The following is a 23651-nucleotide window of genomic DNA, read 5'->3' as shown; positions in this document are numbered from 1 at the left end:
CTGGAGCACATTTTGTGGAGCCAAAGGTACGTCTGCCTGATCTATTTTTTGGTGAACAACAAGATTTTTTTTCTTTTAAAAATGCTTGTTTATTGTATTTTCGTTTAAGACCCAGATCCTCTGGTGATGAATCACAGCGCATAGGGTTCATAATGTCACTTTTGTGCAAAGATCCTCAGGGATGGGCCTTTTCTCTCCAACCTAGTGATCCGTGCTTTAGATCAGTGAATAGTTTTTTTCTGCTTTGGGTTTGTTGTACGATGATCCTGATCGTGTCTCATCTGCTGAGTCTGAATTGAGACATCTGAGGCAGGGATCAGGTAATATGGAAAAATATTGTTCTCACTTCCGTCGGTGGTCTGCCCAGGTGGGGTGGAACGATTCAGCTTTGAAAAGTTTGTTTCTTGCAGGGCTAGGTGAAAGGGTAAAGGATTTGCTGATTGCTTATCCCACACCTGGAAACTTGCAGGAGGCAATGCAATTAGCTATACGAGTGGACAGGAGACTGCGTGCAAGGGTTAATGTGAGTAAATCCTCTGCCATGTCAGCTCCGAGCCTTGAGAGGGTCTGTGCTGACAAAGGAGAGCCGATGGGGCGATGGCACCCCGCTCTCAGGAAAAAGACCGCAGGCTTTCTGGAGGTTTGTGCTTCCATTGCGGAAATTCTGGTCATTTCATTAAGAACTGTGTGCTTTGTATGAACAAAGAAAAAAAATGGTCAGTCATGCACGTATAGCCTGTTTAAATACTAAGGGAGTATTCCTATCTGCTACTACTGCTGCTCAGGAAGAATTAATTGAATTTCGGGTATTTGTGGATTGTGGTTCTTCTCTAAATGTGATTGATGGGGGATTCTTGGAAAAACTTAAATTAAAACCTAAACCTTTGTCATCCCCTATTGCTGTGGTTTCTGTTGATGTCTCTCCCTTGAAGAGTGTTACTCATAAGGTCTGTGAGTTTCCCCTCACTATTAATGGTATTCATCAAGAGAATTTGGATTTGGTAGTATTAAATAATTTGCCTTCTCCAATAATTTTGGTGTTGCCCTGGTTAAAATTGCACAATCCTGTACTGGATTGGTCTACCAATGAAATTAAGTCCTGGAGCCCTAAATGTTATGACAAGTGTTGTAAGGGACGTATTGCTGCAGTGGAAAAAGGGGAATTACCTGTACCTATTCAGGATTTTTGGAGAGTTTTTTCTGAGGAGGAGTCACAAATTTTGCCTCCCCATAGAGACTATGATTGTACCATTGAATTTGTCCCTGGAGCGACTCTTCCTAAAAGTCGTTTATTTAATCTTACTATTCCTGAGAGAAAGGCTTTGGAGGAATACATACAGACAAGCTTGGCCGCCGGTCACATTAGGCCTTCCAAGTCTCCTGTGGCTGTTGGATTTTTTTTGTAAAAAAAAAAGATGGCGGTTTACGTCCTTGTCTGGACTTTCGTGAGATTAATAAAATTACTGTACGCAATCCTTACCCACTGCCATTGATTCCTGATTTGTTTAACCAGTTAGTGGGGGCCAAGTGGTTCTCTAAAATTGATCTCCGGGGGGCATACAATTTGTTGCGCATGAAGGAGGGTGATGAATGGAAGACTGCTTTTAACACTCCTGTGGGTCATTTTGAGAATCTGGTTATGCCTTTTGGTCTTACCAATGCTCCAGCATTTTTTCAGAATCTTATTAATGACATCCTTAGACCTTTAATCGGCAAAAATGTGGTTGTGTATTTGGATGACATTCTGATTTATTCGCCGGATCTGGAGTCTCATTGGCGGAGCGTACGTGAGGTATTACAGTTATTAATGGACAATTCGCTTTTTGCTAAGCTGGAGAAATGTGAGTTCGCTGTACAGAGAATTAGTTTTTTGGGCTACATTATCTCCAGTGAAGGTTTTGAGATGGACCCGGTTAAAGTTCAAGCTGTGCAGGAATGGCCTAGGCCTATTGGTTTGAAATCGATATAATTATTACAGAAAATTCATAAAAAATTTTTCTATTATTGTCAAACCGCTGACCGATCTCACCAGGAAAGGTGCTAATGCGGTTCAGTGGACTTCTGAGGCCATTGAAGCTTTTGTGTCTCTAAAGCAGAGGTTCACCTCTGCTCCCATCCTTATGCAGCCTGATGTGACTAAGCCGTTTTTGGTTGAGGTTGATGCTTCTTCTGTGGGGGTCGGTGCGGTGTTGTCTCAGGAAAGCAAGGATGGAGTACATCCCTGTGCCTTTTTTTAAAAAAAAATTTCTGAGACTGAACTTAATTACGATATTGGTAATCGGGAATTGCTGGCTATTAAACTCGCATTTGAACACTGGCGTCATCTCTTGGAAGGTGCTGAATTTCCCATTCAGGTTTTCACTGATCATAAAAATCTGATCTATCTTGATGCTGCCAAGCGCTTGAATGCCCGTCAGGCTAGGTGGGCACTTTTTTTCTCGCGGTTTAATTTTTCCGTTACTTACATCCCGGGTACCAAGAATGTTAAAGCGGATGCTTTGTCTCGCAGCTTTTCTCCCATGGTCGGTGCTGAGGAGGAGGAGGAGAGCATTTTACAAGAAGGTGTTGTGATTGCTGCTTTGGACTCCGTTTTGGAGGATGAGATTCTTAAAGCTCAGGAGAATGCCCCATCTAACACTCCCCATGGGAGGTTGTTTGTGCCTAGGACTTTTAGAAGAGATTTGTTTGTTGAGTGTCATGAGTCTCGGTTGGCAGGTCATCCAGGAATTTCTGAGACCAAGAGACTTGTGGGTCGCAGTTTTTGGTGGCCTGGATGGCAGAAGGAAGTCATTAAGTGGGTGCGTCAATGTACTATGTGTGCTAGATCTAAGTCTTCGCATGCTCCTGCTGCGGGGTTGCTTTGCCCTCTGGAGGTTCCTAGTTCACCTTGGACACATCTGGCTATGGACTTTATTACTGACCTTCCCCCCTCTGAAGGTTTCACGGTCATCTGGGTGGTCGTGGATCGTTTTAGCAAGATGTGTCACTTGGTTCCCTTCATCAAACTGCCTTGCGCTAAGACACTCGCTAAGGCCTTTGTCAAGGAAATTGTCAGACTACATGGCGTTCCTACTGACATTGTTTCTGATAGGGGACCTCAGTTCGTGGCTCGTTTTTGGCGTGCCTTTTGTGACAGGTTTGGAGTTCATTTGTCGTTTTCATCCGGATGTCAACCTGAGTCTAATGGTCAGACAGAAAGGAAGAACCAGGATGTTGAGCAGTTCTTGCGTTGTTTTGTGGCAGGCAATCAGGAGGGGTGGTCTGAGTTTCTGCCACTTGCTGAATTTGCTCTTAACAACCATACATCCTCTTCTGCTGGGTGTTCGCCTTTTTTTTGTTGTTCTGGGAGACATCCATCTTTTAGGTCATTCTCCAAATTGGTATCGGCTGTGTCTGAGGAGGAGAGTTTTTCCGGTGATTTGGAGAGAGTTTGGACGGATGTGCGTGATAATCTTCAGGAGGCTAACAAAAAATCTAAGAGGTACTTTGATAGGAAAAGGCAAGAGGTTTCGTTTGCTATTTGGTGACATGGTTTGGTTGTCCTCTAAGAATCTGCGATTGAGGATTCCTTCTAAAAAATTGGGTCCCAAGTTTGTAGGGCCCTTTAAGGTACTTCAGATAGTTAACCAATCTGCTGTTAGGTTGGAGGTTCCTACCTCCTGGAAGATTAATCCGGTGTTTCATGTTTCTCTGTTGAAAAGAGCTGATGTGTCGGTTGGTGACGCCTCTGCCACTGTTCCTCCGGTGGTGGAGGACGGGGAATATGAAATTTCCCGCATCCTAAATTCTAGACGGTATAGAGGGAGTTTGCAGTAGCTCGTCGCTTGGAAGGGTTTCGGACCCGAGGATAACTCATGGGTGAGGGCGGATGATGTTTCTGCTTCCAGACTTGTCAGAGCGTTTCACAGGAGGTTTCCTGATAAGCCAGGGCCTAGGGGATCCGGAGGATCCTCTTAGAAGAGGGGGTACTGTTAGAACTCTCCTGTTGTTTTTTTTCTAGTTTGCTGGTCACATGACCTTTTTTGCCTATTTAATCCGGCTCCGCCCTCCTGGCCTTGCTGGACTTCATTGTATTACTACTCTTGAGCTAGCTTGGTGCTCTGTTACCTTTCTCTGTTAGTTTTGCTAGGTCTTCTGACCTCTATGTTCTATGTTGTGTGTTTGTCTTTTACTGCTACAATTTCTGCTAGGAGGTGTCCAACTTTATCCCAGTCCCTAGATCTTGCAGGGATCCCTCCCTTGCATCTATAGGTCTTCGTACAGACTAGCTGAGGACTTTAGTGGGTCTGATCACAGGATCAGGTTCCCCGTTACATCGTAGGGATCCAGTTTAGTTCTATTGTAGGGACAGATCTCCTGTCTTTCCTTAGTGCTTGTAGCAGATCATAACAATCCCAGACCTGGTCCCGCTGAAGTGATCCCAGTACTGGTCCCGCTGTAGAGATCCCAGTCCTTGTCCTGCTGTAGTGATCCCAGTCCTGGTCCCGCTGTAGTGATCTCAGTCCTGGGCCTGCTGCAGTGATCCAGGTCCTGCTGTAGTGATCCCTGTCCTGGGCCCGCTGTAGTGATCCCGGTCCTGGGGCCGCTGTAGTGATCCCAGTCCTGGGCCTGCTGCAGTGATCCTGGTACTGCTGTAGTGATCCCAGTACTGAACCTGCTGTAGTGATCCCAGTCCTGGTCCCGCTGTAGTGATCCCAGTCCTGGTCCTGCTGTAGTGATCCTAGTCCTGGTCCCGCTGTAGTGATCCCAGTCCTGGGCCCATTGTAGTGATCCCAGTCCAGGGCCCGCTGCAGTGATCCCAGTCCTGGGCCCGCTGCAGTGATCCCAGTCCTCGGCCTGCTGTAGTGATCCCAGTCCTGGACCTGCTGCAGTGATCCCGGTCCTGGTCCTTCTGTAGTTATCCCAGTCCTGGTCCTGCTGTAGTGATCCCAGTCCTGGGCCCGCTGTAGTGATTCCAGTCCTGGGCCTGCTGCAGTTATCCCAGTCCTGGGCCCGCTGCAGTGATCCCAGTCCTGGTCCCGCTTCAGTAATCCCAGTTCTGGGCCGCTGTTATGATCCCTTATCCTGGGCCCGCTGTAGTGATCCCAGTCCTGGGCCAGCTGTAGTGATCCTGGTCCTGGGCCCGCTGCAGTGATCCCAGTCCTGGGCCTGCTGTAGTGATCCCAGTCCTGGGCCCGCTGCAGTGATCCCAGTCCTGGGCCTGCTGTAGTGATCCCGGTCCTGGACCTGCTGCAGTGATCCCGGTCCTGGTCCTTCTGTAGTGATCCCAGTCCTGGTCCTCCTGTAGTGATCCAAGTACTAGGCCCACTGTAGTGATCCCAGTCCTGGGCCCGCTGTAGTGATCCCAGTCCTGGGCCCGCGACATTGATCCCAGTCCTGGTCCTGCTGTAGTGATCCCAGTCCTGCTCCTACTGAAGTGATCCCAGTCCTGGGCCTGCTGTAGTGATCCCAGTCCTGGTCCTGCTGGTAGTGATCCCAGTCCTTTGCCTGCTGTAGTGATCATGGTCCTAGGAATGCTGTAGTGATCCTAGTCCTGGTCCCGCTGTAGTGATCCCAGTCCTGGTCCCGCTGTAGTGATCCCAGTCCTGGGCCCGCTGTAGTGATCAAAGTCCTGGGCCCACTGTAGTGATCTCAGTCCTGGTCCCGCTGTAGTGATTCCAGTCCTGGGCCCGCTGCAGTGATCCCAGTGCTGGTCCCGCTGCAGTGATCAAAGTCCTGGGCCCGCTGTAGTGATCATAGTCCTGGGCCCGCTGTAGTGATCTCAGTCCTGGTCCCGCTGTAGTGATCCCAGTCCTGGGCCCGCTGCAGTGATCCCAGTCCTGGGCCTGCTGTAGTGATCCCAGTCCTGGGCCCGCTACATTGATCCCAGTCCTGGTCCTGCTGTAGTGATCCCAGTCCTGGTCCTGCTGTAGTGATCCCAGTCCTGGTCCTGCTGTGGTGATCCCAGTCCTCGTGCTGCTGTAGTGATCCCAGTCCTGGGCTGCTGTATTGATCCCAGTCCTGGGCCCGCTGTAGTGATCCCAGTTCTGGACCTTCTGTAGTGATCCCAGTCCTCGTCCCGCTGTAGTGATCCCAGTCCTGGGCCCGCTTGTAGTGATCCCAGTACTGGGCCCGCTGTAGTGATCCCAGTCCTGGGCCCACTGTAGTGATCCCAGTCCTGGGCCCGCTACATTGATCCCAGTCCTGGTCCTGCTGTAGTGATCCCAGTCCTGGTCCTGCTGTGGTGATCCCAGTCCTCGTGCTGCTGTAGTGATCCCAGTCCTGGGCCTGCTGTAGTGATCCCAGTCCTGGTCCTGTTGTAGTGATCCCAGTCCTGGTCCTGCTGTAGTGATCCCAGTCCTGGTCCTGCTGCAGTAATCTCAGTCCTGGTCCTGCTGTAGTGATCCCGGTCCTGGGCCTGCTGTAGTGACCCCGGTCCTGGGCCTGCTGTAGTGATCCCGGTGCTGGGCCCACTGTAGTGATCCCAGTCCTGGTCCCGCTGAAGTGATCCCTGTACTGGTCCCGCTGTAGAGATCCCAGTCCTTGTCCTGCTGTAGTGATCCCAGTCCTGGTCCTGCTGTAGTGATCTCAGTCCTGGGACTGCTGCAGTGATCCAGGTCCTGCTGTAGTGATCCCGGTCCTGGGCCCGCAGTAGTGATCCCGGTCCTGGGGCCGCTGTAGTGATCCCAGTCCTGGGCCTGCTGCAATGATCCTGGTCCTGCTGTAGTGATCCCGGTACTGGGCCCGCTGTAGTGATCCCAGTCCTGGGCCCACTGCAGTGATCCCAGTCCTGGGCCCACTATAGTGATCCTGGTCCTGCTGTAGTGATCCCGGGCCTGCTGTAATGATCCCATTCCTGGTCCTGCTGTAGTGATCCCAGTCCAGGGCCCGCTGTAGTGAACCCAGTCCTGGGCCCGCTGTAGTGATCCCAGTCCTGGTCCTGCTGTAGTGATCCCAGTCCTGGGCCTGCTGTAGTGATCATGGTCTTGCTGTAGTGATCCCCGTCCTGGGCCCGCTGTGGTGGTCCCAGTCCTGGTCCCGCTGTAGTGGTCCCAGTCCTGGGCCCGTCGCAGTTATCCCAGTCCTGGGCCCGCTGCAGTGATCCCAGTCTTGGGCCGCTGTAGTGATGCCTGTCCTGGGCCTGCTGTAGTGATCCTGGTCCTGCTGTAGTGATCCCGGTCCTGCTGTAATGATTCCATTCCTGGTCCTGCTGTAGTGATCCCAGTTCTGGGCCTGCTGCAGTGATCCTGGTCCTGGTTCTCGCTGTAGTGATCCTGGTCCTGTTCCCGCTGTAGTGATCCCGGTCCTGGGCCCTCTGTAGTGATCCCGGTCTTGAGCCCACTGTAGTGATCCCAGTCCTGGGCCCGCTGTATTGATCCCAGTCCTGATCCTGCTATAGTGATTCCAGTCCTGCGCCTGCTGTAGTGATCCTGGTCCTGGGCCTGCTGTAGTGATCCCATTTCTGATCCTGCTGTAGTGATCCCAGTCCTGGGCCTGCTGTAGTGATCCCGGTCCAGGTCCCGCTGCAGTGATCCCAGTCCTGGTCCTGCTGTAGTGATCCCAGTCCTGGGCCTCCTGTAGTGGTCACGGTCCTGGGCCTGCTGCAGTGATCCCAGTCCTGGGCCCGCCGTAGTGATCCTAGTCCTGGGCCTGCTGTATTGATCTCAGTCCTGGGCCTGCTGTAGTGATCACGGTCCTGGGCCCGCCGTAGTGATCCCAGTCCTGGGCCTGCTGTAACGATCCCAGTCCTGGGCATGCTGTAGTGATCCCAGCCCTGGGCCCGCTGTAGTGACCTCAGTTCTGGGCCTGCTGTAGTGATCCCAGCCCTGGGCCCGCTGTAGTGATCTCAGTTCTGGACCTGCTGTAGTGATCCCGGTCCTGGGCCTGCTGTAGTGACCCCGGTCCTGGGCCTGCTGTAGTGATCCCGGTGCTGGGCCCACTGTAGTGATCCCAGTACTGGTCCCGCTGAAGTGATCCCTGTACTGGTCCCGCTGTAGAGATCCCAGTCCTTGTCCTGCTGTAGTGGTCCCAGTCCTGGTCCTGCTGTAGTGATCTCAGTCCTGGGCCTGCTGCAGTGATCCAGGTCCTGCTGTAGTGATCCCGGTCCTGGGCCCGCAGTAGTGATCCCGGTCCTGGGGCCGCTGTAGTGATCCCAGTCCTGGGCCTGCTGCAGTGATCCTGGTCCTGCTGTAGTGATCCCGGTACTGGGCCCGCTGTAGTGATCCCAGTCCTGGGCCCACTGCAGTGATCCCAGTCCTGGGCCCACTATAGTGATCCTGGTCCTGCTGTAGTGATCCCGGGCCTGCTGTAATGATCCCATTCCTGGTCCTGCTGTAGTGATCCCAGTCCAGGGCCCGCTGTAGTGAACCCAGTCCTGGGCCCGCTGTAGTGATCCCAGTCCTGGTCCTGCTGTAGTGATCCCAGTCCTGGGCCTGCTGTAGTGATCATGGTCTTGCTGTAGTGATCCCCGTCCTGGGCCCGCTGTGGTGGTCCCAGTCCTGGTCCCGCTGTAGTGATCCCAGTCCTGGGCCCGCCGCAGTTATCCCAGTCCTGGGCCCGCTGCAGTGATCCCAGTCTTGGGCCGCTGTAGTGATGCCTGTCCTGGGCCTGCTGTAGTGATCCTGGTCCTGGGCCTGCTGTAGTGATCCCGGTCCTGCTGTAATGATTCCATTCCTGGTCCTGCTGTAGTGATCAAAGTTCTGGGCCTGCTGCAGTGATCCTGGTCCTGGTTCTCGCTGTAGTGATCCTGGTCCTGTTCCCGCTGTAGTGATCCCGGTCCTGGGCACTCTGTAGTGATCCCGGTCTTGGGCCCACTGTAGTGATCCCAGTCCTGGGCCCGCTGTATTGATCCCAGTCCTGGTCCTGCTATAGTGATTCCAGTCCTGCGCCTGCTGTAGTGATCCTGGTCCTGGGCCTGCCGTAGTGATCCCATTTCTGATCCTGCTGTAGTGATCCCAGTCCTGGGCCTGCTGTAGTGATCCCGGTCCAGGTCCCGCTGCAGTGATCCCAGTCCTGGTCCTGCTGTAGTGATCCCAGTCCTGGGCCTCCTGTAGTGGTCACGGTCCTGGGCCTGCTGCAGTGATCCCAGTCCTGGGCCCGCCGTAGTGATCCTAGTCCTGGGCCTGCTGTATTGATCTCAGTCCTGGGCCTGCTGTAGTGATCACGGTCCTGGGCCCGCCGTAGTGATCCCAGTCCTGGGCCTGCTGTAACGATCCCAGTCCTGGGCATGCTGTAGTGATCCCAGCCCTGGGCCCGCTGTAGTGATCTCAGTTCTGGGCCTGCTGTAGTGATCCCAGTCCTGGGCCCGCTGTAGTGATCCCAGTCCCGCACCCGCTGTAGTGATCCCAGTCCTGGGCCCACTGTAGTGATCCCAGTCCTGGGCCCGCTGCAGTGATCCCAGTCCTGGGCCCGCTACATTGATCCCAGTCCTGGTCCTGCTGTAGTGATCCCAGTCCTGGTCCTGCTGTAGTGATCCCAGTCCTGGTCCTGCTGTGGTGATCCCAGTCCTCGTGCTGCTGTAGTGATCCCAGTTCTGGGCTGCTGTATTGATCCCAGTCCTGGGCCCGCTGTAGTGATCCCAGTTCTGGACCTTCTGTAGTGATCCCAGTCCTCGTCCCGCTGTAGTGATCCCAGTCCTGGGCCCGCTTGTAGTGATCCCAGTCCTGGGCCCGCCGTAGTGATCCCAGTCCTGGGCCCGCTGTAGTGATCCCAGTCCTGGGCCCGCTACATTGATCGCAGTCCTGGTCCTGCTGTAGTGATCCCAATCCTGGTCCTGCTGTGGTGATCCCAGTCCTCGTGCTGCTGTAGTGATCCCAGTCCTGGGCCTGCTGTAGTGATCCCAGTCCTGGTCCTGCTGTAGTGATCCCAGTCCTGGTCCTGCTGTAGTGACCCCGGTCCTGGGCCTGCTGTAGTGATCCCGGTGCTGGGCCCACTGTAGTGATCCCAGTCCTGGTCCCGCTGAAGTGATCCCAGTACTGGTCCCGCTGTAGAGATCCCAGTCCTTGTCCTATTGTAGTGATCCCAGTCCTGGTCCTGCTGTAGTGATCTCAGTCCTGGGCCTGCTGCAGTGATCCAGGTCCTGCTGTAGTGATCCCGGGCCTGGGCCCGCAGTAGTGATCCTGGTCCTGGGGCCGCTGTAGTGATCCCAGTCCTGGGCCTGCTGCAGTGATCCTGGTCCTGCTGTAGTGATCCCGGTACTGGGCCCGCCGTAGTGATCCCAGTCCTGGGCCCACTGCAGTGATCCCAGTCCTGGGCCCACTATAGTGATCCTGGTCCTGCTGTAGTGATCCCGGGCCTGCTGTAATGATCCCATTCCTGGTCCTGCTGTAGTGATCCCAGTTCTGGGCCTGCTGTAGTGATCCCGGTCCTGGTTCTCGCTGCAGTGATCCTGGTCCTGTTCCCGTTGTAGTGATCCCGGTCCTGGGCCCTCTGTAGTGATCCCGGTCTTGGGCCCACTGTAGTGATCCCAGTCCTGGGCCCGCTGTATTGATCCCAGTCCTGGTCCCGCTGTAGTGATCCCAGCCCTGGGACCACTGTATTGATCCCAGTCCTGGTCCTGCTGTAGTGTTCCCAGTCCAGGGCCAGCTGTAGTGATCCTGGTCCTGGGCCTGTTGTAGTGATCCCAGTCCTGGGCCCGCCGTAGTGATCCTAGTGCTGGGCCCGCTACATTGATCCCAGTCCTGGTCTTGCTGTAGTGATGCCAGTCCAGGTCCTGCTGTGGTGATCCCAGTCCTCGTGCTGCTGTAGTGATCCCAGTCCTGGGCCTGCTGTAGTGATCCCAGTCCTGGTCCTGCTGTAGTGATCCCAGTCCTGGGCCCTCTGTAGTGATCCCGGTCCTGGGCCCTCTGTAGTGATCCCAGTCCTGGGCCCGCTGTATTGATCCCAGTCCTGGTCCCGCTGTAGTGATCCCAGCCCTGGAACCGCTGTATTGATCCCAGTCCTGGTCCTGCTGCAGTGATCTCAGTCCTGGTCCTGCTGTACTGATCCCGGTCCTGGGCCTGCTGTAGTGATCCCGGTCCTGGGCCTGCTGTAGTGATCCCGGTGCTGGGCCCACTGTAGTGATCCCGGTCCTGGTCCCGCTGAAGTGATCCCAGTACCGGTCCCTCTGTGGAGATCCCAGTCCTTGTCCTGCTGTAGTGATCCCAGTCCTGGTCCCGCTGTAGTGATCTCAGTCCTGGGTCTGCTGCAGTGAACCAAGTCCTGCTGTAGTAATCCCGATCCTGGGCCCGCGGTAGTGATCCCGGTCCTGGGGCCGCTGTATTGATCCCAGTCCTGGGCCTGCTGCAGTGATCCTGGTCCTGCTGTAGTGATCCCGGTACTGGGCCCGCTGTAGTGATCCCAGTTTTGGTCCTGCTGTAGTGATCCTGGTCCTGCTGTAGTGATCCCGGTCCTACTGTAATGATTCCATTCCTGGTCCTGCTGTAGTGATCCCAGTTCTGGACCTGCTGTAGTGATCCTGGTCCTGGTTCTCGCTGTAGTGATCCTGATCCTGTTCCCGCTGTAGTGATCCCGGTCCTAGGCCCTTTGTAGTGATCCCGGTCTTGGGCCCACTGTAGTGATCCCAGTCCTGGGCCCGCTGTATTGATACCAGTCCTGGTCCCGCTGTAGTGATCCCAGCCCTGGGACCACTGTATTGATCCCAGTCCTGGTCCTGCTATAGTGATTCCAGTCCTGCGCCTGCTGTAGTGATCCTGGTCCTGGGCCTGCTGTAGTGATCCCATTTCTGATCCTGCTGTAGTGATCCCAGTCCTGGGCCTGCTGTAGTGATCCCGGTCCTGGTCCCGCTGCAGTGATCCCAGTCCTGGGCCTTCTGTAGTGGTCACGGTCCTGGGCCTGCTGCAGTGATCCCAGTCCTGGGCCCGTTGTAGTGATCCCGGTCCTAGGCCCGCCGTAGTGATCCCGGACCTAGGCCCGCCGTAGTGATCCCAGTCCTGGGCCCGCTGCAGTGATCCCAGTCCTGAGTCCGCTGTAGTGATCAAAGTCCTGGGCCCGCTGTAGTGATCTCAGTCCTGGTCCCGCTGTAGTGATCTCAGTCCTGGTCTCGCTGCAGTGATCCCAGTCCTGGGCCCGCTGCAGTGATCCCAGTCCTGGTCCCGCTGTAGTGATCCCAGTCCTGGGCCTGCTGTAGTGATCCCAGTCCTGGGCCTCCTGTAGTGGTCACGGTCCTGGGCCTGCTGCAGTGATCCCAGTCCTGGGCCCGTTATAGTGATCCCGGCCCTAGGCCCGCCGTAGTGATCCCGGACCTAGGCCCGCTGTAGTGATCCCAGTCCTGGGCCCGCTGCAGTGATCCCAGTCCTGGGTCCACTGTAGTGATCTCAGTCCTGGTCCCGCTGTAGTGATCTCAGTCCTGGTCCCGCTGTAGTGATCTCAGTCCTGGTCCCGCTGCAGTGATCCCAGTCCTGGGCCCGCTGCAGTGATCCCAGTCCTGGTCCCGCTGTAGTGATCCCAGTTCCGGGCCTGCTGCAGTGATCCCAGTCCTGGGCCCGTTGTAGTGATCCCGGACCTAGGCCCGCCGTAGTGATCCCAGTCCTGGGCCCGCTGCAGTGATCCCAGTCCTGGGTCCACTGTAGTGATCAAAGTCCTGGGCCCGCTGTAGTGATCTCAGTCCTGGTCCCGCTGTAGTGATCTCAGTCCTGGTCCCGCTGCAGTGATCCCAGTCCTGGGCCCGCTGCAGTGATCCCAGTCCTGGTCCCGCTGTAGTGATCCCAGTCCTTGGCCTCCTGTAGTGGTCACGGTCCTGGGCCTGCTGCAGTGATCCCAGTCCTGGGCCCGTTGTAGTGATCCCGGCCCTAGACCCGCCGTAGTGATCCCGGACCTAGGCCCGCCGTAGTGATCCCAGTCCTGGGCCCGCTGCAGTGATCCCAGTCCTGGGTCCACTGTAGTGATCAAAGTCCTGGGCCCGCTTTAGTGATCTCAGTCCTGGTCCCGCTGTAGTGATCTCAGTCCTGGTCACGCTGCAGTGATCCCAGTCCTGGGCCCGCTGCAGTGATCCCAGTCCCGGGCCTGCTGTAGTGATCCCAGTCCTTGGCCTCCTGTATTGGTCACGGTCCTGGGCCTGCTGCAGTGATCCCAGTCCTGGGCCCGTTGTAGTGATCCCGGCCCTAGACCCGCCGTAGTGATCCCGGACCTAGGCCCGCCGTAGTGATCCCAGTCCTGGGCCCGCTGCAGTGATCCCAGTCCTGGGTCCACTGTAGTGATCAAAGTCCTGGGCCCGCTGTAGTCATCTCAGTCCTGGTCCCGCTGTAGTGATCTCAGTCCTGGTCCCGCTGCAGTGATCCCAGTCCTGGGCCCGCTGCAGTGATCCCAGTCCTGGTCCCGCTGTAGTGATCCCAGTCCTGGGCCTACTGTAGTGATCACGGTCCTGCTGTAGTGATCCCAGCCCTGGGCCCGCTGTACTGATCCAAGTCCTGGTCCTGCTGTAGTGATCCCAGTCCAGGGCCCGCTGTAGTGAACCCAGTCCTGGGCCCGCTGTAGTGATCCCAGTCCTGGTCCTGCTGTAGTGATCCCAGTCCTGGGCCTGCTGTAGTGATCATGGTCTTGCTGTAGTGATCCCTGTCCTGGGCCCGCTGTGGTGGTCCCAGTCCTGGTCCCGCTGTAGTGATCCCAGTCCTGGGCCCGCCGCAGTTATCCCAGTCCTGGGCCCGCTGCAGTGATCCAAGTCCTGGTCCTGCTGCAGTGATCCCAGTCTTGGGCCGCTGTGGTGATGCCTGTCCTGGGCCTGCTGTAGTGATCCTGGTCCTGGGCCTGCTGTAGTGATCCCGGTCCTGCTGTAATGATTCCATTCCTGGTCCTGCTGTAGTGATCCCAGTTCTGGGCCTGCTGTAGTGATCCTGGTCCTGGTTCTCGCTGTAGTGATCCTGATCCTGTTCCCGCTGTAGTGATCCCGGTCCTAGGCCCTCTGTAGTGATCCCGGTCTTGGGCCCACTGTAGTGATCCCAGTCCTGGGCCCGCTGTATTGATCCCAGTCCTGGTCCCGCTGTAGTGATCCCAGCCCTGGGACCGCTGTATTGATCCCAGTCCTGGTCCTGCTATAATGATTCCAGTCCTGCGCCTGCTGTAGTGATCCTGGTCCTGGGCCTGCTGTAGTGATCCCATTTCTGATCCTGCTGTAGTGATCCCAGTCCTGGGCCTGCAGTAGTGATCCCGGTCCTGGTCCCACTGCAGTGATCCCAGTCCTGGTCCTGCTGTAGTGATCCCAGTCCTGGGCCTCCTGTAGTGATCACGGTCCTGGCCCTGCTGCAGTGATCCCAGTCCTGGGCCCGTTGTAGTGATCCCGGTCCTAGGCCCGCCGTAGTGATCCCAGTCCTGGACCCACTGTAGTGATCCCAGTCCTGGGCCTGCTGCAGTGATCCCAGTCCTGGGCCTGCCGTAGTGATCCCAGTCCTGGTCCCGCTGTAGTGGCCCGCTGCTACCGTGGAAACCTTCAAAAGGAACCTGAAGACCCACCTCTTCCGACAAGCCTACAACCTGCAGTAACCACCGCTCCACCATACCGCTGCATGACCAGCTCTACCCTCACCTACTGTATCCTCACGCATCCCTCGTAGATTGTGAGCCCTCGCGGGCAGGGTCCTCGCTCCTCCTGTACCAGTCGCTGTCACATTGTGTTCAAGATTATTGTTATTGTAATTGTTCTTGTATTATACCCCTTTTTCACATGTAAAGCGCCATGGAATAAATGGCGCTATAATAATAAATAATAATAATAATAGTGATCCCAGTCCTGGGCCCGCTGTAGTGATCCCAGTCCTGGGCCTGCTGCAGTGATCCCAGTCCTGGGCCCGCCGTAGTGATCCCAGTCCTGGGCCTGCTGTATTGATCTCAGTCCTGGGCCTGCTGTAGTGATCACGGTCCTGGGCCCGCCGTAGTGATCCCAGTCCTGGGCCTGCTGTAACGATCCCAGTCCTGGGCATGCTGTAGTGATCCCAGCCCTGGGCCCGCTCTAGTGATCCCAGTCCTGGGCCTGCTGTAGTGATCCCAGTCCTGGGCCCGCTGTAGTGATCCCAGTCCCGCACCCGCTGTAGTGATCCCAGTCCTGGGCCCACTGTAGTGATCCCAGTCCTGGGCCCGCTGCAGTGATCCCAGTCCTGGGCCTGCTGTAGTGATCCCAGTCCTGGGCCCGCTGTAGTGATCCTAGTCGTGGGCCTGCTGTAGTGATCCCAGTCCTGGGCCTGCTGTAGTGATCCCAGTCCTGGGCCTGCTGCAGTGATCCCAGTCCTGGGCCCGCCGTAGTGATCCCAGTCCCGGGCCTGCTGGATTGATCTCAGTCCTGGGACTGCTGTAGTGATCCAAGTCCTGGGATCACTACAGTTCTGTGATCACTCCAGTTGTGTGACATCATTATTAGTTCTGTGACATCATTATTAGCTCTGTGACAGCATTTGTAGTGTGACATCATTAGCTTGAGTTAGATTAGCATTTGTTCTGTTACATCATTATATGACATCATTATTAGTGACATTACCTATATTGTGTCATTGCTATTACTTCTGTGACATTATTATTAATTGTGTGACATCTCCTGTAGTGTGGCGTCATTATTAGTTGTGTGATATCAGTATTATTTGTTGGACAGTTATTCGTTTTGTGACATCATTCTTAGTTCGGTGGTCCCGCTTGACTCACGCGTGACATCATGTTCAGCAGATACCCCCAGGTTTGTTGAGCACCTTCCCGCTTGTGATCTTACACGATTTCCAGATGTTTTGCTCTCTGCTCCAGTGTCACCGGTCTCTGGATGCCTCTCTGGTCTTGTTGTGGTCTGCAGATCAGAGGAAGAGGTCCAGTTTTTTCCACAGCAATTGTCCTAGAAAATCTCTGCCTCTGGTGTAAGTGAAGAACACCGAGGAGCGGCTGCCTATATATAGCTCATCATTCTCCAGCTGTGAGACCCCCAGAGACTGCAAGGAAAACAGGGAAGCAAAAAACTGCATGCAGCTTTTTTAATATTAACGTTTGCTCCACTCCTAATCGGGGAGCAGTACGTTAAATGCAGATCTGGAAAGCAAAATATCTGCTGATAGTGACCTCTGGGTCAGGATGTACATTAAGTGGCCTGGAAAAGCTGTAGAATATACACTCCTCAACATTGAAATTGCAACACCAAGAAGGAAAAGTCATGGAAATCACAAGATCGATAGACATGCAACTGATATGCAAATGGTGAAAAAAATAAAAACTAAATTTTCAAAACAACTTGATTTATTCAGTATGGACTACGAGTGCCAATCCCTACACTATATGCCTTGCCTGCTATCTGTGAGGTTACCAGTGGTTGCTTGATGAAGGTTTTGCCGATAGAATGCACCCCAAGTGTAAAGCAATAGCAAAAAAGGATTCAGTCCATTTTATAAAAATAAAGTGAACTTTACTGCTGGGACTGGTGAAACATACAGTATATATAGTTGGTAGCAGGTACAAAGCTTGGTTTCACATCTTCTTCTGCACACAGAGGCAAATGCATGTTGGTTTCACGTGGCAGTACATCACTTGATGATATCAACATTTCAGAAATACGGCATAGGTGACTTGAATATTCCATTCTTTATATCGGCCATTCACTGAACACAGCCCACTTTTGTGTATTACCTGTGATCTGGCCTGTCAGGTCTAGAATTTCTTCACTAAGGCTCCCAGGTCCGGCCTACACATAGCCTCTTCAGCCCCACTTTGCCTATTATATCTCAGGGTTACCTGCAGCTCTACCTCCCCGGGGTCCTGTCCCACCCACTGCAGCTGAGTTCTCTGTTCTTGTCTGTTCCACTGTATTGGGATCCAGCCTGACACTTTATCCAGTATAGTTACAATGCTTACTACCTCACATATCTCCTCCTTGCACACACCCACTATGCAGCCTTGTCTGTCACACTCCCTGTGACTGGTTTCTATCTCCCCACTTCATTAGTCAAGGTGACTCCTCCAAAAAGCAAATAGCTCTCTTCTTACTTACAAACACTCCTCCATCTGCAGGAATGCTAACAGGAACCCTTCCTTAACCTGTGCCTACAATGTCACTTTCACTTTCCCCACAAATTTGTATTAAGTGCCATTATACGGAAAATATATGGTGACGGAGAACAGTCCCCTCCCTGAGCTATCTGGAGGCCCCAGGTGGTAAGAGACCGAGACAGGCTCCATGAATCGATTGCTTTTGTCTGTTATTGAAAAGGAGGGCAGCTACAGTTGAGCTCAAAACTTTACATACCCCGGCAGAATTTTTCCTTTCTTGGCCTTGTTTGAGAATATGAATGATAACAAAAAAACTTTTTCTCCACTCATGGTTATTGGTTGGGTGAAGCCATTTATTGTCAAACTACTGAGTTTTCTCTTTATAAATGTTAATGACAACCAAAAACATCCAAATGACCCTGATCAAAAGTTCACATACCCCAGTTCTTAATACCGTGTATTGCCCCCTCTAACTTCAATGACAGCTTGAGGTCTTTTGTGATCGTTGTGGATGAGGTTATTTTCTCAGATGGTAAAGCTGCTCATTCTTCTTGGTAAAAAGCCTCCAGTTCCTGTAAATTCCTGGGCTGTCTAGCATGAACTGCGCGCTTGAGATCTCCCCAGAGTGGCTCAATGATATTGAGGTCAGGAGACTGAGATGGCCACTCCAGAGCCTTCACTTTGTATTGCTATAGCCAATGACAGGTCGACTTGGCCTTGTGTTTTGGATCGTTGTCATGTTGGAATGTCCAAGTACGTCCCATGCGCAGCTTCGGGGCTGATGAGTACAAATTTGCCTCCAGTATTTGCTGATAACGTGCTGCATTCACCTTTCCTTCAACTTTTACCAAGTCCTGTACCTTTGTAGCTCACACATCCCCGAAACATCAGCGATCCACCTCCGTGTGTCTCTTAGCAGGAAAAACGCTGGGTAAAATATAGGGAAAATATATATTCTTGTACCGTCTTAGCCAGTAGATAGAAAAATATTTAGATTTGAGAGTACTCAGTGGTTGATACCTTTTAATGACTAACTGAAAAGATGGTAACAAATTGCAAGCTTTCGAGACTACGCAGGTCTCTTCATCAGGCATAGTATACCACAAAATCTGAAGAGTCACATATTTATATACAATAAGACATACAAAAAATGCAATAGGTAAAACAGGTGATGAAAAGCAGAGTTATTATGGAAGAGATAAACAGTTCTGGCTAAAAATATTTTAGCAGTTAATAGATAAGGAGTGTGAAAGTTTTATTGTCCTGTGACTAGGTCCAGTGTTGTGATGGCCTCACAAGTCTGAGGAGCACATTCCTTAGTTGATGTAGAATGACATAAATCCATGCGACACATTCACTCCTGCTCTGAAGGTGTCACAGGTTGTCATTCGCTTGCATTCCCTTACTTTTCTGTCTCTCTGAGATTTGAAATTACCTTTTAATACCATATGCAAATTGCCTCTTCAGAGAAAAAGAGGACTTGTACTCTATAGCGCCACCTATTGGAAGTAGCAATCCTACAAGTCACAATCAACCCTTTAACGAGTCGTGCAATATGACTTAGGATAAAAGCCAAATCAGAAACTCAATTTGCAGACACGGTGTTTCGGGCTGTTGGCCCTCATCAGTGGAAAGTATGAGTACTGATTTGGCTAGGTGAGAGGCTCTGGACTGAGGTCTAAGGGGTAGCGTTTCTCCTTATGGAGAGTGACACACCAGCTCTGGCACGTCAAGGTAAGGATGCTTATTCGCCATGCAATGCTCCTCTGGGAAATTTAATATGCAAATTGCCTCTTCAGAGAGAAAGAGGACTTGTAATTTCATGTCCGTGATGCTGTTATCTGGGAAACAAAAATAGGTAGATCTATTCTTTCTTCTTTTATTGTGTGGCGATGATGATTCATCCTTGTCCTAAGTTTTTGCCCTGTCTCCCCCCTACATACAGACCCCCAGCTGGACATTTGGTACATATGATTAAGTACACCCCATTAGATGTGATACAGCTGAATGTACCTGGGATCTTATAGTCCACCAGAGCTGCCAGAATATCAAGGAATCATCTCCTACATCACAAAACCAAACAAGAAAGCAGCCGGGTGCCTCTAGTAGTCACCTACAATCCAAATCTGGAGGCGCTAAGGAGATCAGAACAGGAACTACAGCCCTTACTACAAAAAGATGCCCGATTACTATCCATATTTCCAGACCCCCCACTTCTGTGCTTCAGGCAGCCCCCAAATCTAAGAAGCATCATTGTCAGAAGCTCCGTGTCATCTCCACCAGCTACAGGAACCTTCTCTGCTACCAGAAAAAGTGTAAAACCACAGACAAGATAAAGATCCCCAACTCACATCAGGACTATAAGATCCCAGGTACATTCAGCTGTATCACATCTAATGGGGTGTACTTAATTATATGTACCAAATGTCCAGCTGGGGGTCTGTATGTAGGGGAGACAGGGCAAAAACTTAGAACAAGGATGAATCATCATCGCCACACAATAAAAGAAAAAAGAATAGATCTGCCTGTAGCCAAGCACCAAGCATCTGTGTTCCCCTGATCACAGCATAAAAGACATGAAATTACTGGTATTAAAAGGTAACTTCAAATCTCAAAGAGAAAGAAGAATCTCAGAATATAAACTGATGATGACCTTTAACACTTTCAGAGCAGGAATGAATGTGTCGCATGGATTTATGTCATTCTACATCAACTAAGGAATGTGCCCCTCAGACTTGTGAGGCCATCACAATACTGGACCTAGTCACAGGACAATAAAACCTTCACACTCCTTATCTATTAACTGCTAAAATATTTATAGCCAGAACTGTTTATCTCTTCCATAATAACTCTGCTTTTCATCACCTATCTTACCTATTGCATTTTTTGTGTGTCTTATTGTGTATAAATATGTGACTCTTCAGATTTTGTGGTATACTAGCCTGATGAAGAGACCTGCAATTTGTTACCATCTTTTCAGTTAGCCATTAAAATGTATCAACCACTGAGGACTCTCAAATCTAAATATTTGGGTAAAATATGCGCAGTTTTGCTGCATTGTGTGTGCATTTTTGATGCATTTTTTCCATTTGAATCGGTGAAAAAATCTGCAAAAACGGTGAAAGAATTGACATGTGCAGTATGTGCATGAGACTTCAGAAATCTCATTCACTTTGCTTGTACAGTAAAATTGGCTTTTTGCAGCAAACAAAAATGGAGGAAACAACACAGGAAAAATGTGTGAAAATGCCCTAAACACATAACTAAAAAACAATGGCCGCTTTGGATTCAATTACGAATCACCCCAGTTTCATGTGTAGAAAGGCAAAGAATCCAGCAAGTTATGTGGGCCTCAAGATAATTTAAAAAATAACCGTACCAAAGGAAAATTGAAAATATAGCCAAACCGGTTTCTTTTTTCTTGTTATCTATTGTATAAAATATCCATACTAAAAATGTTATATAGGTCGCACAAAACAGAAGTTACAAAGAAAAATGAAAGAACATGTACAGTATACAACATCAGTAATAAATTAAAGGGACTTTTCAAGCACTATGAAGAGAAGCACAATAGAAATTTTAACCCCTTTAAAGCCCAAGACGTACTAATACGTATCTGCGCCCTGGGCTTTAAGAGCCTGATACGTATTAGTACATCTTGGCTGTGCGGGCGCCATCGCTGCCGGGTGTCAGCTGATTGTCACAGCTGACACCCGGTGCTATGTGCAGGGGGCGGTCCCGCACATTTACCCCCGCAATGCTGCGATCGAAATCGATCGCAGTATTGCGGGGGCAAGGGGAGGTGATCGGGATACTCACCTCTCCTGCCGGCGTCCAGCGATGTCTGCCGCGGCTTCCCGGATGTTGCCATGACAACCCGATATCATCATGACAACATCCGGGTCACCAGACAGCAGGAAGGTATTTTGGTCATGCGCAGTGCATGACCAAAGTATCTTTTGCATCTGCAGTGCTAACAGCCTGCATAGCACAGGTATGGTGCTCCATCCCTATGCTATGCAGGCGATCAGAATAAAAAAAGTGAAAGTCGTATAGTGGGAAAAAGAATAAAAGTAAAAAAAAGTGTCAGAAAGTGAAAAAAAAAATAAAAACATTTTTTAAAAAAATATAAAAAAATAAATAAAAAAAATAATCCACCAAAAATAAAAATATAATGTACCCATCAATAAATATTATTATGAAAAAAACAAACAAAAAAAACAATAAAAGTACATATAATTTGTATCGTCGCATCCGGAACGACCTGACCTATAAAACTGTCCCACTAGTTAACCCCATTAGTGAACACGGTAAAAACAAAAAAAAAACAAAAGCAAAAAACGATGCTTTATCATCATACTGCCAAACAAAAAATGGAATATCAAGCGATCAAAAACACGAATATAAATAAAAATGGTACCGCTGAAAACGTCATCTTGTCCCGCAAAAAACAAGCCGCCATACATCTCCATCAGCCGAAAAATAAAAAAGTTAAAACTCTCAGAATAAATTGATGCAAAAAATATATTTTTTTATATAAAATAGCTTTTATTGTGTAAAAGCGCAAAAACATAGAAAAATGATATAAATGTGGTACCGCTGTAAACGTACTGACCCAAAGAATAAAGCTGCCTTATCAATTTTACCACACGCGGAGCAGAATAAAAAAATGTAAAAAAAACCCAATTCCTGAATTGTTGTTTTTTGTTTATTCTGCCTCCCAAAAATCGGAATAGAAAGCAATTAAAAAATGTCACGTGCCTGAAAATGGCACCAATAAAAACGTCAACTCATCCCGCAAAAAACAAGCCGTCACATGACTCTGTCGAACAAAATATGGAAAAATTATAACTCTCAAAATATGGCGATGCAAAAACTACACACAAAAAAATGCGTCTTTTAGTGTGTGACAGCTGTCAATCATAAAAAAACGATATGGTTCTGGTATCACTGTAATCACACCGACCTGAAGAATAAAGACGTCTAATCACTTATACCACATGAGGAACGGCGTGAAAAATAAACTCTAGGGTTAGGGTTGGGCTAGGGTTAGGGTTGAGCTAGGGTTAGGGTTTGGGTTAGGGTTGCGCTAGGGTTAGGGTTGGGCTATGGTTAAGGTTGGGGTTGGGGTTAGGGTTGGGCTAGGGTTAGTGTTGGGGTTAGGGTTGGGCTAGGGTTAGGGTTGGGGTTAGGGTTGAGCTAGGGTTAGGGTTTTGGTTAGGGTTGGGCTAGGGTTAGGGTTGGAGTTAGGGTTGGGCTAGGGTTAGGGTTGGGCTAGGGTTAGTGTTGGGGTTAGGGTTGGGATAGGGTTGGGCTAGGGTTAGGGTTGGGCTAGGGTTAAGGTTGGACTAGGGTTAGGGTTGGGATTTTTTTCAAAAGTAAAAAAAAAAGATGACGATATGGCGACTAGTGTTGAGCGCAAGTGCTCACTACTTGAGTTTGCATCGGGTGCTTGGGTATGCACTGAGTATCGCGGGTGCTCGAGTGATATGCTCGAGTCTCCGCCCCATATGCTTCGTGGCCAAAAAAAACATGCAGGGATTGCCTGCCATGCACGAGCGATCCCCGCATGTTTTTTTGGGTGTCTAATAACCGTGAAACATGCGGGCGGGGACTCGAGCATGTCACTCGAGCACCCAGGATACATCGTGCATACCTGAGTACCCGATGCAAACTCAAGTAGCGAGCACTTGCGCTCAAGACTAATGACAACTTATTCAATATGATGACTTAATGTTATCAAATTCTGTGTTGTACCTCTGGGTTCAAAATGTTCACTATACCCCTTGATAAAATCCTTGAGAGGTGTAGTTTCCAAAATGGGGTCACTTGTGGGGGTTTTCCACTATTTAGGCACATCAGGGGCTCTTCAAATGCGACATGGCGTCCGCTCTCGATTCCAGCCAATTTTGCGTTCAAAAAGTCACACAGTGCTCCTTCCCTTCTGAACTCTGCCGTGCGCCCAAACACTGTATTTTCCCTACATATGGGGTATTGACGTATTCGGGAGAAATTGCACAAAAGTTTTTGGGGTCCATTTTCTCCTCTTATCCTTGTAAAAATAAAAAATTGGGGCTAAAACATCATTTTTGTGGAAAAAGTTTGATTTTTTTATTTTCACGGCTCCATGTTATAAACTTCTGTAAAGCACTTGGGGGTTCAGGGTGCTCACCACACATCTAGATAAGTTCCCTGAGGGGTCTAGCTTCCAAAATGGTGTCACTTGTGGGGGGTTTCCACTGTTTAGGCACATCAGGAGCACATCCGCTAATTATTCAAGCAAATTTTACATTGAAAAAGTCAGATGGTGCTCCTTCCCTTCTGAACCCTGCCGTATGCCCAAGCAGTGTTTTTTCCCCATATATGGGGTATCGGCTTAGTCAGGAGAAATTGCACAACAAACTGCATGGTGCAATTTCTCCTGTTACCCTTATGAAAATGCAAAATTGGGGGCTGAAAAACATTTTTGTGGGAAAAATGTGAAAATTTTATTTTTATGGCTCAATGTTATAAACTTCTGTGAACACTTGGGGATTCAAGGTGCTCGCCACACATCTAGATAAGTTCCCTGAGGGGTCTAGTTTACAAAATGGTGTCACTTGTGGGGGGTTTCCACTGTTTAGGCACATCAGGGGCTCCCCAAACGTAACATGGCGTCTGCTAATTATTCAAGCAAATTTTACAATCAAAAAGTCAAAGGGCGCTCCTTCCCTTCCGAACCCTGC

General features: G+C 50.8%; 1 long non-coding RNA gene across 1 annotated transcript in view; it reads right to left on the bottom strand.

The window, feature by feature from the left end:
* Window positions 1-17210: 17210 nt before the first annotated feature.
* Window positions 17211-23651, bottom strand: part of LOC141171850 (uncharacterized) — an 83575-nt gene continuing 77134 nt past the window's right edge. Inside the window, exon 3 of the long non-coding RNA XR_012252384.1 lies at window positions 17211-17853. This is a non-coding gene — a long non-coding RNA (uncharacterized lncRNA). The remainder of the gene's footprint in view (window positions 17854-23651) is intronic.

The sequence above is a fragment of the Phyllobates terribilis genome, unplaced genomic scaffold, assembly GCF_046119375.1.
Source record: "Phyllobates terribilis strain yellow unplaced genomic scaffold, ASM4611937v1 Scaffold_12__6_contigs__length_324123572, whole genome shotgun sequence".
Taxonomy (NCBI): Eukaryota; Metazoa; Chordata; class Amphibia; order Anura; family Dendrobatidae; genus Phyllobates; species Phyllobates terribilis.
Note: the sequence above shows the minus strand (reverse complement) of the source record. Positions and strands in the feature narration are given on the sequence as shown.